The sequence below is a fragment of the Lynx canadensis genome, chromosome E2 (genome assembly GCF_007474595.2).
Source record: "Lynx canadensis isolate LIC74 chromosome E2, mLynCan4.pri.v2, whole genome shotgun sequence".
Classification (NCBI taxonomy): Eukaryota; Metazoa; Chordata; class Mammalia; order Carnivora; family Felidae; genus Lynx; species Lynx canadensis.
Genome location: NC_044317.1, coordinates 59745268 through 59759778, shown reverse-complemented (window position 1 = coordinate 59759778; position 14511 = coordinate 59745268). Strand labels below are relative to the sequence as shown.

The following is a 14511-nucleotide window of genomic DNA, read 5'->3' as shown; positions in this document are numbered from 1 at the left end:
TTGATGGCTTTGTCTTTCGAAACTTACCAGTGCCTGCCATCATATAATATGCTTATTTCCGTGTGGGCACAGAATAAGCATCAGGAAAGGAGGCCCTTTAGGCTTTTCCTTCATCTCTAGAACAAAGCCTGGAGCTTAAAATAGGCGTGGATTTAGTGTATTCATAGAATCATCTATGTTCATCATCTATTTAAAGGAATAAATGTTTGTGAACTAAACTAGTGGTTTGGTGAATCAATGAATGAGTTGGAGGACGGATAAGGTTTATATCACCTGCTCTTTGGGGCGCTTTGGGATTTCCAACCGAGCTGCAGAGACCTGTTTTTCCCCTTCTGCAAAGACCCAGTCTGAGGATGCATTTTAATTACACAGAAGTTGCTAGCTGACTGCTAATGGGAACCCGGCCCCCCGCAGGCTGGCGCCTGCACCCCACCTCCCACCTGGCGACTACGACCACTGCTGCCGTGGAAACGTGGAACCGTGGAAACGGCAGCCAGCTGGGCACGAGGAGGGGGCTGCTCGGGGGTCCAGGGAGGGATGCGGAGCCTGGAAAATTCCATGCTCGGGACTCAGACTGTGGGCACCCGCACATTCAAATCCCAGCCCAGACTCCAGGAGGGGCCCCGCGGAGCTGGTGGAGGGGTCACTGAGAGGGGTGGCGGGCAGGTGGCTTCTCCCTGCAGCCTGCACCCCCTTGCCTGGTGCAGAGGATCCTGGGGTCAGGGGCAGGAGAGAACCACCTCAGACCCACTCCCACCCTGGCCAGAGTCCTGGCAGGTGTTTCCCTAGGGGGCTCCCCATGCAGGCCTGTGGGCTCCACCTTAGAAAACCACTTTCTAGAATCCCCCACTGACCTCGCCCCAATCACCTTCCTGTCTTATTCCCCCATACCGCCTTCGTCTGCAATCTTATTCTTTGTCTGCTCCTACCGTGTGGTCCCTGTGCCACTCAGGAAGAGTGCATCCCTGTGAGCGCACCCCGGCGGTGAGTTACCTCCGGACCCCCTGCCTTTGGGGGGCGCATAGTAGGCCTGCAGCTCAGGTGACCCCCACCTGGACGATGGATGAATGTGTGAATCTGTGCTGTCTTGTTACACCACAGTCTCATGGGGGTGACTGCGTTGGAGCCTATGTTCTGGATTCTTCTGGCCTCCTGGGGCAGGGTGGGGGCGCATGTTGTAGTCCTGGCTCTCACCTCCTCAACGCCCCCTCCAATGGGAGGACTGATTCCAGGACAGGGATGGGGCCCATGGAGCACCGGATGCAGATCTAGAATTATTTTTGCTGTCGTTCCAGTTTTGTTGAGGTATAATTGATGAGTTAAAATTGTATACATTTAAGGTGTACAATGTGCTGATATGATAGACATGTACCTGGTGAAATAATCATCACGGTCGAGTATCTGCCTCCTCACGTAGTTCCCTTCCTCCCTTCCTTCCTCCCTCCTTCTCTTTTCTAACTTCCTTCCTCCTTCCTTCTTTTTTCTTTCCCTTCCTCCCTCCTTCTCTTTTCTAACTTCCTTCCTCCCTCCTCTTTTCTAACTTCTTTCCTCCCTCCTTCTCTTCTCTTTTCCTCCCTCCCTTCCTCCCTCCCTCCCTCCCTCCCTTCCTTCCCCCTTTCTTTCCCTTCCTTCTTTTTTCTTTTCTTTGTGTATGATGAGAACACTTAGGATCTACCCTCTTAGCAAATATACATCTCAGCGTTGCTAACTACAGTCATGTTGCTGTATGTCAGATGCAGATCCTGGATTCCTATAGGTCAACCCATGGGTGTGGGGCTCACTCCTACTTCCCTTCCACCAATGGTATGCCTGGACTTGAATCCAGGTTAATTAGCTGTGCACCTCAGGGGCAGTCACTTAACCATCCTGTGCCTCAGCTTCTTCGCCTGAAAAACGGGGACAATAATAATGCCCGTCTGGCGGGGTCATTGTGAGGATCAAAAGGGAAAATGTGTGTGAGTGCTCCACACAAAGTTTGCACATAATGGGGGCTCAGAAAGTATCACATGTAGGTAAATTTCATACATACTTTTTACTTCATAAATACATATATGTTCATATATAATAATGTAATTAATATCAACATATTTCTCTCTAAATGATTACGTATACAGATATATACATACACATACATATATGTGGAATCATATATAAATAGTTCTTAACTGAGGGTGATTCTGTCCCTCAGGGTACAATTTGGCAATGTCTGGAGCCATTTTTGGTCGTCACAGCTGGGAGGGGCTGCTACCACCATCTAGACGGCGGGGGCCAGGGATGCCACTCAACCTTTTACAGCGCACAGGATGGCCCCCACACAAAGAATGACCTAGCCCCAAATGTCAGTGGTACCAAGGCTGAGAAAAGCTGCTTGATATCCCCATACATGCATAATAGTGCACACCAGTGAGAAATAAAGAAATAGAACACAAACCACGTATGTAATTTAAAACTTCATAGCATCCTCATTGAAAAGACAGAAAAAGAAACAATTTTTTCTAAGATCAATTTTAAAATCGTATCTATTTAATGCAATATACTCAAAATATTATCGCATAATCAACATGGAATCAGTAGAAGACATTGTCAACGAGGTATTTCACCCTCCTTTTCTCGTACACATGATCTTCACAATCCACTGTGGGTTTTACACACTGGTTCGCTCTGGCCACATCTCCAGCGCTCTGTAGTCACCCATGGCTGGTAACCCCACGCCCCGCCCCCCACCGTCGCACTGCCCGGGGCAGACCGTTATCATGTGCTGAGGAAAATGGGCAGCAGAGGGCGTCCGAGAATATCACGGAGTCCCTTTAAAACTACCCAAAGGGAAGGAATTGGCCGAGCCCGAGAAAGAAAGAGGCTTCTGGCCACAGGCTCCGTCAACCCTCCTCTGTGGAGGGTGAAGAGGCAGCAGAGAGGAGAAGCCCGGCCTCGGCCTTCTGTTGTGTCTGTGTCTCCTCCTGCTGGGGAGGTGGGAGCTGCTGAGAACATTCACGCCTAATGACCTAGATCCAAATCTCTTCCCTCTGCCCGTGCCTGTCCGGCCCCCCGACCCCAGAGGTGTCCAGTTTCTCTGCCTGGGTCTCCCCACAGTCTCCAGCCCCGGTGCCCCACGGGCAGCCAGGGTCATATTGTTCACATGCACGTCGGACCGTGGCCCTCCTCTGCCCGATGTCTGTCAGGGGCTCCCTCCTGAAACCTGGGTGAAATCCAAGTCGCTGACCTAGGTCTAAAACACATCCCCGGATCTGGCCCTTAGCAAGCCCTCCAGGCCCGTCTCCCCACTGCCCGTCCACCTGGGCTCCAGCTTTCATAGGCCAAGTGGTGTCTTCCCAAAATTCCTGTGCTGGAGTCCTAATTCCCAAGGCCTCAGAATGCGACTGTATTCGAGGACAGGGTCTTTAAAGAGGTGATTAACTTCTAATGAAGGGTTAGGGTGGGTCCTGGCTGGCTCAGTCGGAAAAGCATGCCTGACTCTTGATCTTGAGGTCGGGAGTTCGAGCCCCACGTTGGGTGTAGAGCCTACTTAAAGTAACATCTTAAAAAAGAGAAGAGGAAGAAGAAGAGATCAGGACATAGACATGCACAGAAGGAAATCATGTGAGGACACGGGGAGTAGGCGGCCGTGTACGAGCCAAGGAGAAAGGCCTCCGGGAAATCGTCAGAAAATAATCGTCTGTCATGGAAGCTTCCCAGGCTGTCCTGCTTTGTTATGGCAGCCATAGCAAACTCATACAATCATTCACTCAACCCAAAAAAGTTACATTTAAAAAGCAAAAATAGGGGCGGCTGGGTGGCTCAGTCAGTTGGTTGAGTGTCTGACTCTTGATTTCAGCTCAGGTCATGATCCCAGGGTCATGGGATGGAGCCCTGAGTCGGGCTCTATGCTGAGCCTAGAGATTCTCTCTCTTAAGATTCTCTCTCTCCCTCTGCCCTTTCCCCACTCGCCCATACATGTGTGTCCTCTCGCTCGCTCTCTTTCTTGAAAATAAAAAAATAAAAAGGAAAATTAAAAAAAAAATTAAAGCAAAAATCCATTCTGGAAACACTCCTATATAATTGACGTGAAAACAGGGTTTGGCTCAGTTTGTTAAGCGTCCGGCTTCGGCTCAGGTCATGATCTCCTGGTTCATGAGTCTGACCCCGCGTGGGGCTCTGTGCTGACAGCTCAGAGCCTGGAGCCTGCTTCAGATTCTGTGTCTCCCTCTCTCTGGTCCTCCCCCACTCATGCTCTCTCTCTCTCTCTCTCTCAAAAATAAATAAACATTAAAAAAATTAAAAAATAATTGATATGAAAACAACTGATTATTTAACATATAAGAAACTCTAAAAAAAAAAAAAAAAGCCAAACAAAAACAAAACCCCAGACACCTCAAATGAAATGTGAACCATGGAGACCAGCAGGAGTTATCCCGACGAAAATGCAAACCTTAACACGCGTCTGTAAAACGCATTCCTCGTATTTAGTGAAAATCACCCTGCGTGGGTTCAAAAGTCAGTTGTACGCAGGAGGGCTTCTCCTGAGGACCCAGACACTAAACTATTTATGGATGAAATGATATCGTGTCTGGGAGTTGCTTTAAAAGTGTTGCAGGTGGTGTGATGGGAGGCTGGGGGTGTGAGCTGATCATCCATGAAACCACGAGCATAAGAGGAAACACTGTGCTCTTTTGTCCACTTTTGTTTATTCTCAAGCTTTTCAACACGCTGCCCACCGCCCCCTCTCCCCCCGCCACGTCCCAAACTCAGAGCCAAACTGGTCTTTCTGAACCACGTATTTGACCATTTCACCGTCCTGTTTCCAACCCCACTGCCCTCCTGAAAAGAGTCGGAAAAGAGGTGCTCTTTAATTTTACAGACTAATAATCTTTAATCTTTTTAAAATTATTTTTTAATGTCTATGTATTTATTTTGAGAGGGAGCATGCACGCACAAGCAGGGGAGGGGCAGAGAGAGGAAGAGAGTCCCAAGCAGGCTCCATGCTGTCAATGCAGAGCCTGACTTGAGGCTTGGCTTGATCCCATGAAACACGCGATCATGACCTTAGCCGACACCAAGAGTTGGGCACTTGGGGTGCCTGGGGAGGGGGCGGGGGGCTCGGTCCATTGAGCATCTGACTCTTGATTTCAGCTTTCAGCTCAGATCAGGATCTCATGGTCTCATGATCTTGTGAGTTGGGGCCCTGTGTGGGGCTCTACGCTGACAGTGCTGAGCCTGCTTGGGATTCTCTCTCTCCTCTCCTCCATGCCCCTCCCCTTCTCTCTCTCTGTCCCTCAAAATAAGTAAATAAGCTTAAAATAAAAAGAGTCAGACAGTCAACCGACTGAGCCACCCAGGCGCCCCAATAATCTTTACTCTTAATTTTGCCTCATTCCCACCACACCCAGGGCTTTGGGGCTTATCCGTTTCCCAGGGAGAAAATGAAATATTGATAAAGCCTCTGGCCCCATGTTTCCCTCGGTGAGGAGCACAGGGCACTCCCTCCTATAATCCTCTCACCGCAAAGCGCCCCTCTTCGGAATCAGGAGCAAGAAACATAACATCTCAGAGAACAACAGCAACATATTCTGAGCAAACCACCGAAAGGGGGCTCCATGCGGAGACCCCCAAACGGCCCCTTCTTTATGGTGTGTGCAGCCTGTGTGTTCCGATCCTCTGGGTATGTTCAGGATGTCCCCATCATGGGCCTCTGAGGACTCAGAAAACAAACATGTTCTCCATCTTCCGACACCAGCGAGTTCTATAGTACAGACCTTGGAGCTCGCGCCTCCCAGGGGCGGACATACCTGAAACGTTTGTCATGGGATCGGCTTTCCTGACAGCTAATCCCCCCGACAGCTGCTCTGGCCCTTGACTCTGAGCAGCACGTGGGGCCCAGCGGAGGAGGCCGAGGGCGGCCTGACCGCCTTGACCACCGGCAGCTGCGGCCGAACTGCCGAGGGGCTGCCGTTTGTAACCTTGAGCTACACCGAATGGGTCACAGATGGACGCGGTGGCCACACACGCTGTCGCATGACTCTGAGAGGCACTCCCGTGGGGAGCAAGAGTTTGAGAGCCATTGATCGTCCTCCAACGTGCCCTGTACCCAACTGTCCCATCTGCCACGATGGCTTTACAGCACACACCTGGGTTTTCCTAAAACGGGACATGGTTCAGGTTCTGAATAGCGAAACCTAGGACTTGACTGAAGCCCCTAGGTGTCCTTTCTGCAGGACCGAAGGTGTCTGAGCAGAACACAACAAAAGAAACAAAATCCGCGGGCACCTGGGTGGCTCAGTAGTGGTCTCTGACTCTTGACTTTGGCTCCTCTCATGGTCGGTCGGTTCAAGCCCCACATTGGGCTCTTTGCTGACAGTGTGGAGCCTGCTTGGACTTCTCTTTCTCTCTCTTTGCACCTCCCCTACTCGTGCTCTTTCTTTCTCTCAAACCAAACTTAAAAAAAAGTCCAAAAGAAACAAGATCGAAAGTCTACAGGAGTTCGGCACCGAGAATGGCTCATGGTGGAAGAACAGATTTTTCTCTCTTTGCATGTTCTTCCAGCCGCTGTGCCCCAGTCACCGTTCATGCTAACGTCCCATCCGTGCCTAAATGTCCGTGTGCCACATCGGAAACACGCGTGAGGAATTCAGCCACGCTCGCTGACTTTCGGGGCCCCCGTGTCTTCACCTCAGACAGGAAAGCGTGGTCCCCACCTCCAGAGCTAAATGAGGACCAGGAGGTGTTCAGCAAACAGCCCACGGCTCTGGGTCTCAAAGTGTGCAAGAGCCTGAGTGGGTGTGTGTGAGCACATGAGGGTCTGTGTCGTGTCTGTGTCCCATGTGTTTGGGGTGTTACAGGGGCCGGGGTGGGGGGGCAGTGGAGACGGAGCACAGAGGACTTTTAGGGCAGTGAAAATGCTTGATGTGATCTCCAAGGTGGGATGCAGGTCACTATACATCTGTCCAAACCCAGAGAAGGCACAAGGCAGCACGAGTGGCCCCGATGTGACGTGTGGACTCCAGGTGGTGATGACGTGTCTATGCAGCCTCATCCGCGGTAACAGGCATGCCCTCAGATGGGGGATGTGATGATGGGGAGTCTGTGCGTGAGTGGGGGCAGGGGGCACACGGGAAATCTCTGTACCTTCCTCTCAATCTTACTGTGGCCTGAAACTGTCCTTTAAAAAGGAAGGTTTTGGGGCGCCTGGGTGGCTTGGTCCGTTATGCGTCCGACTTCAGCCCAGGTCATGATCTCATGGTCCGTGAGTTCAAGCCCCGCGTCGGGTTCTGTGCTGACAGCTCAGAGCCTGGAGCCTGTTTCAGATTCTGTGTCTCCCTCTCTCTGCCCCTCCCCTGTTCATGCTCTGTCTCTCTCTGTCTCAAAAAATAAATAAACGTTAAAAAAAAATTAAAAAAAAATTAAAATAAAAAGGAAGGTTTTTTGGGGGCGCCTGGGGGGCTCAGTGGGTTGAGTGTCTGACTCTTGATTTCGGCTCAGGTCATGATCTCACAGTTCATGAGTTCAAGCCTTGCATCGGGCTTGCTGCTCTCAGCGCAGAGCCTGCTTGGGATCCCCTGTCCCTCCCCCGCTCGCACTCTTAGTCTCAAAAATAAATAAAACATTAAAAAATGTTTACAAAAAGGAAGGTTTTTTTGTTTTGTTTTTTAAAGGAAACGCAATGGCGACAAAACAATGTGAATAAGTGTGGCTAAACCAGTGGTTCTCAACCAGGGGTGACTTTGTCCACCACGGGACAGCTGGCATTGCCTGGGGACGACCTCGATGGTCACAACATAGGGAGCGGCATACACGACTGGCATCTGGAGGGGGTGGGCAGAGACCGGGCATGGTACATAAGACGGTCCCGCCACAAGGCTGTGTCCACAGCACTGACGGTGAAATTCAATCGTGACCGAAGCTGAATCATCACATCACATGACATCACAGAGGGGCAATCCATCCCACATCCTGGGAGACTCTGGGCGGGGAGAGTAAGACAGGCGAGAAAATAGTTCGAAGTCAGTTGTCATAACCCAAGCCAAAGGTGATGGCGTGGGGACAGGGGGCAGCATTTAGAGATTTCTAGACAGTGGGGGACACAGGTGGGATCAGCAAGACTCGTGGATGGAGGGAACGTGGATGGGGGAAAGGCATGAAGGAAGACTTAATCCCAAATTTTAGCTTGAGCGCCTTGGGAAGTGATGGTGACATTTCAGAGGTGGACAAGCCCCAGAACGGGACAGGATGGTTTGGAGGTTGGTACGCTTGTTCAAGCTTGATGTGATGGCAGTGAGGACGAAGAGTGGTGGCACTGGGGAAGGGGGAAAGATTTGAGAGCCGTTTATTTATTTTTGTATTTTTTTTATGTTTGCCTGTTTTTATTCTCAGTGTTTTTAGCTTTCAGAAATGTTCAGTCTTAAGGCAACTGCAGTCACATCATGTTATTCTGGAGTCAATACAAATTTACATTAAAAAGTGAAAAAAGTATGGCAATAAAATGACTAAAACCAAAACATTGTTTCATCTTTTAAAAATGCTTATTTATTTGAGAGACAGAGAGAGAGAGAGAGAGAGAGAGAGAGAGAGAGTGACATGGGGAAGGGACAGAGAAAGTGGGAGAGAGAGAATCCCAAGCAGGCTCTGAGCTGTCAGCAAGGAGCCCAATGTGGGGCTCGGTCCCACAAACTGTAAGATCATGACCTGAGCTGAAATCAAGAGTTGGATGCATAACTGACAGAACCACCCAGGTGTCCCCAAAATAGTTTCAAAGGAAACAATGCAGAGTAACCAGGGGAGGCATCCACCTGGGGCCTGATAATCAAGATAAAATGTGAATGCGGTATTTTTCTCATGTTTATTTATTTGTTTTGAGAGCGAGCGAGCAGGGGAGGGGCAGAGAGAGGGAGAGAGAGAATCCCAAGCAGGCTCTGAGCTATCAGTACAGAGCCCGATGTGGGGTTCGATCCCACAAACTTTGAGGTCATGATCTGAGCCAAAATCAACAGTCAGACGCCTCACAGACTGAGACACCCAAGAGCCCCCAAAATGCAATATGTTTTAAGATAAAAATGCAGAAATAACCCACGATGGACCCAACACCTAAATTCTTACTCAAGACGGGACCTGACTGTGCACTTTGTGCGGCTCAGCTCCCTCACCCCACCCCGACCCCCCTCCCGATCCCGTCAGATCCTGTCTTTAGTTAAAATGTTGATACTTTTTTGTTCATGGTCGATTGTTCTGCATTAACTTTGAATTTTAAAGAAACGTTGCATTAAAATATTGTTTCTCTTGCTTAATGCGATGTTGGCGCCCCCTGAAATCCCACGCTTCGATTATGTACTAGAGCTGAGAGCCTCCCCACCCCCGCTTCACCTCAGTCCCGGCCCTGGTGAATGGGGACAGATGCGAGAAATGCTTTCCGGCGAGAGGCTGTTAGAATTTTCACACGAGGCCGAGTAGCCAAGACGGACCCTCCGCTTTCCAGAATCCCGTGGAATTTCCATTGAGCTAAGGGCCAGGCTGGATTCCAAGACACGTCCATGTAACTAAGGGCAGGAATGGCCGTCTTGGACCATGCTCGGTACAGACAGCACAGGGGAGACACCCCTTTCCAAAACACGAAGGAAAGAGTAATACTGACCATCTGTTTGGCGAACTGCTGTCACCACGTTCCCTCTCTAACCAGCTTTCCCCTCTGCGATTCTGAGAACTGGTTGTTTTGCAACGTTATTTTCTAAGGAAGCAGCTTTCTGTCCTGGGGACCCTTCGTGGTGCTGTGAAGCCAGTTGGTGTCAATTAAATGCTTACAGAACAAATTCCACTGGTACAGGTATGAGGACAGGAAGGGCTTCTGTCTGTGTGGGAGCCCCACTGTGTGCGTGTGCCCTTACGCACACGGTCACGGACTGGCTACGATGAGTTCAGATAGCCTGTCTAGTGCTCGTGCACACGGCTTCCAGGTCCTGTGCCGAGTGCTTTAGGTGGGAATCCAATCATTCAATTCTGAAACCCTCATAGGGTGCTCATCCCTACTTTATGGTCGAATGGCTTGGGATCAGAGAGGTTCTGACACCAGCCAGAAGACGCACAGCTCGGCCCTGGCAGGTCCTTGGGGCACCAACATTGCTAGAAGGCCCCCGAGTGGGTGTTCTAGCTGGAGCCTCCATTGCGAGGGTCTGGGGGCGAGAGGGCTGTGTCCCGGACCAGTGGACCTTCCGTTTCCATCCTGGCGCGGTGGTCCTTGGGCCCAGCCTGTGCCAGCATCTGACACATTTGTGGAGCCACCAGTGGAAGGTGTATTTGTTTTTGCTCCTGTGTAACAAATCCCCACTTCTCTGCAGCTTAAACCTATTATCTCACAGTTTTTCTTGTCAGAAATTCAGGCTGGACCTTCTGCTTAGGGTCTCCTCAGGCTGAAATCGAGGTGTTATCCGGGTCTGTGGTCTTATCTGAGGCTCAGGGAACTCTTCCAAGCACTCGTGTGTGTGTGTGTGTGCGCGTGCGCGTACACACACACACACAGCAAGACTGTTGGCAGGATCCATTGCCTTTCGATGGTATGGCTGAAACCACCCCATTTTCTCATGGGCTGTCAGCGGGGGTCCGCTTTCAGCTCCCAGAGGCTGCCCCCATTCCTTGCCCCATGCCTCCCGTGGGCAATTCACAACATGTCACATATCTTTCTGGCGTCCTCTGCTTGTCCTTTAAAGGCCCACCTGATTAGGTCAGGCCCACCCAGGGTGATCTCCCTACTGCTATAGAACATAATGGAATCACAGGAACAAGATCTCATGGCCCCACTGAGGAGGATTACACAGGGTGTGTACGCAGTGAGTGAGAATTTTGGGGACCCATGTAGAATCCACAGAATGAGAGCGATTTCTGGGCCGAGCTAAGCTTCATTCTGTAGACAGTGTGGGATCTGGCATGAGTGTTTAAGTAAAAGATGTTCACGATCAGATCAACTGTTGCTGCTGCTGACGTTTATGTTTTGGAAAACCGCCTTGGAGGTTAGACTAGAAAAGAGGAATTCGGCGGCTATGAGACCCCAAAGGAGATGCTACAGGAATCCTGGGTGTGGGAAGAGGTTGCTGAGACCCTGAGAGGAGGAAGTGGCAGGGGTATCATGTCAGTTTTACATGACAAGCATTGACCGAGTACCTGCTATGTGTCAGTCACCATCCTGGCCTCCAGTGCTGGGGTGCAGAGAGAGAAAATACAGATACGGTCCAGCCCTCATGGGACTTACCTCTTGGCAAGGGAGATAGAGGTTGTGATGGTTAACTTGATGTGTCAGCTTGGCTGGGCCATAGTGCCTGGACATCTGCTTCAAAGTTGTTCGGGATGTTTCTCTGAGGGTGTTTTTTCGTTGTTGTTGTTTTTTTTTTTTTTTTGGTTTTTGTTGTTGTTGTTGTTTTTGGTATGAGATTGATATTTAAATTGGTGGACTTTGAGTCAAACACATCATCCTCCCTAATGTGGTTGGGCCTCACCCAATCAGTTAAAGGCCTGAACAGAACAAAGACTAACCTCCCTTCCCCAAGCAAGAGGGGGTTCTGCCAGCAGATGATTCTCAGACCCGAACCACAACACGAGCTGTACCTTCAGTCTTCAGCCTGCTGGCCCCATCCTGCAGAGTTTGGACCTGCCAGACTCCATAATCCTGTGATCACTGTTTCTCTGGTGACCCCTGACTGATATGCACATCAGAAAAAATTATAGCCTATGGTAAGTGTTAACAGAGGGAAGGGCTCTGAGAGCTTAGAGCAGGATGGTCTGTCTTGGAGAAATCAAGGAGGGCATTCCTGTGCAAATGATGCTGGAGCTGGTATCTCAAGATTACATGGGTGGTGTTACCAGGGATGGGCACGAGGAAGGGCATTCTAGGCACATGAGTGGCATGTGAAAAAAAAAATTAGGAAGCTAATTACACTCCAGAGGGCTTGGAGTGTGGGGTGGAAGGTGATGAGGTCGGATGCAATGGGAGAGGCTGGAGCCCGCAAAGCCTCATCATCTCTGGCTGTTTCTCTTTATCCTAAAAGCGACAGGGAATTGCTTTAAGTGAGGTGAGGGGTGACATCAGCAGCTGTGTTTTCCAGGATATGGTTCCAGCTGCTGTGTGCAGAGGGACTACAGGGGTCAAGGGTAGAGGGAAGAGGGTCTGCTAGGGAGCTGGTGCTTTGCTGAGTGTATCAGTTACCTATCACTGTGTAACGAGCTGCCCCCAATCTTGTACAGAAACAACAGTTTATAATCCTCTGGTTTCTCTTCAGATTGTATACATTTTTTGCCTTTTACTAAAATAAAGATTTCCATGGAGAGGAACAATTCTGAGCATTTACCCAAATTCTTGAGATCTTGTGTTTGCAAGGGAAAGAGAAAAAAGAGAGAGAGAGAGAAAGAGAGAGAGAGAGAGAGAGAGAGAGAGAGAGAGAGAGAGAAAGGAAGGAAGGAAGGAAGGAAGGAAGGAAGGAAGGAAGGAAGGAAGGAAGGAAGGAAGGAAGGAAGGAAGGACAAAAGAAAGAAAGGGCAGAAAGAAACAACAGTTCATTGTTTCTCACAATTCCATGAGTTCTGTGGTTGGGTTTTGCACCTGTGTGGCCTCGTTTGGCTGGGGAATCCCCTGGGGTAGGAGGTCCCAGACAGCTTCCCTTCGTGTTTGGCCACAGTGCTGGCTCTCTGCTGGGGTCTTAGTTCTCCTCCTCCGCGGGCTAGATTGGCTTCCTCACTGCATGGCGGCCTCAGGGGCTCTCAAAGAGCAAAAAGGAAGCCGCAAGGTATCTTAAGGCCACGTAAACAGATGCCACTCCTTGAGCAGTCAGAAATGTGTGGCCTTTCTTCATCCACAACATTCAGCCAATAATTTTTCAGCGTGCCAGGCACTGTTCAGGCTGTTGTGTGTTAGCAGTGAAGCCCATAGGCAATCTTCATGCCTTTTTGTGGCTTGTAAACAAATGCGTGTGCCACATGGGGTACTGATCAGGAAGAAGGCAGAATAGAGTGAGGTGGGGGACAGAGGGGCTGGGGGAGGTAAGTCTGTCTGGGGAAGGGGAGCTTGAGCAGAGAGTCTGTAAGGGAGTCAGGGGCTAGAAATGAGGCCATCTCAGGGATGGTGCTCCAAGCTGAGAGCACGGCAAAGTCCAGTCCTCTCGGGGGAGCATGCCTGGATGTTCACACAGGTGTGGGGAGGAGGGTAGACTATGCAAGGGGAGAGGTAGCAGGGATTGGGGTCATGGGAGGTCCTGCTGGCCACGGAAGGACTTTGCTTTTTATTCCAGTGATGCAGACTCGCTGGAGGCTTAGAAGAGCAATACTGGAGGTTACTGAGGTAGCCCAGCATGTTGGTGCCCACCACGAATAACAAGCTCTTCAAAATTTAGCAGCTTGAACAACAACAAACATGATCTCAGTTTCTGCGCATCAGCAATGTGGAAGTGGCTCAGCTGGGTGGTTCCGGCTCAGGGTCTCTCATAAGGTTCCAGTTAAGATGTAGGCTGGGACTGTGGTCATCTGAAAGCTCGCCTGGTGACGGAGGATCCACGTCTAAGACGGCGCACATACATGGCTGGTGAGTCACTGCTGGCTGTAGGGCGAAGGCTCCCCAGCTTGGCAGCTGGGTTCCTTCTGAGCAGGTGGCCCAAAAGGGAGGATGGCTCACACACGGTCCTTTCTGCCATTTTGTTGGTCACACAGCACCGCCCCCCCCCTTCAATGTGGGAGGAACTATAAGGGCATGAGCACCCGTTGGCCAGAGTCTTAGGGGACCATCCTGGGGGTTGGTCCCTGTATCCCATCTCCTTGTCGGGGTGCAGGAAGCCTCTCACTTACCTGATATTGTACAGGGAATTTTTTCCTGGAACCAGAGAAGAATAAGAACGTGAGCAAGAAGAAAGAACATCTGTTTTCTCAGGAGAAGACAATTTCCATGATTCCAATCTGCTGGCTGCCAATTTTTTTTTTAAAAAGCAGTCCATTTCCAGATTCCTGCTTTTGCTGTTTTCATTATTTCCTTCAATGAGTGTGTGTTGATTATCCCTTGTGCTGGCGGTACAGTGACAGAGGGACAGTGGTACGTTTGCAGACGTGAGAAGTGTTCAGGGCCCAGAGAGAGGGCTCAGGCGGGTGTGGGAGCCGGGGCTGGCTTGGGCGTGGGGGGTGCGGTGGAGGCCCACCCCAGCACAGAAAAGCCAGCTGATCCCCAGAGCTTAAATCCCCCTGGCAGGAAGAGGCAGCCAACAAGTTAGCAAACCACAGGCATGATTTCAGAGAGCGACTGTGGAAACGGCCCTCTGAGGCGAGGATTTTAGGGCTGGGACCTCGTCTCGGGGAAGGACTGTCCTGTTTGGGGCAACAGTGGGTGCAGAGGCCCAGAGATGGGTACAAGCCAGGCCACTTGGAGATCCTTAAATGATCAGATTCTGGAACGCTGTCTGGAGCTGTTTCTCAGAACCCAGAATGACTGTAGGTGCTTAAAGATCAGTCCAAAGGGGCGAGGGCCTCTCTGCTTCCTTTCCGCCAATGAGATGGCCTGGG

General features: G+C 50.5%; 1 non-coding gene across 1 annotated transcript; it reads left to right on the top strand.

Moving 5' to 3' along the window:
• Nucleotides 1-12231: 12231 nt before the first annotated feature.
• LOC115503604 lies at nucleotides 12232-12352 on the top strand. Its single transcript, XR_003965439.1, has one exon. It is a non-coding gene; the product is annotated as a U5 spliceosomal RNA (small nuclear RNA).
• The last annotated feature ends 2159 nt before the right edge of the window (nucleotides 12353-14511 follow it).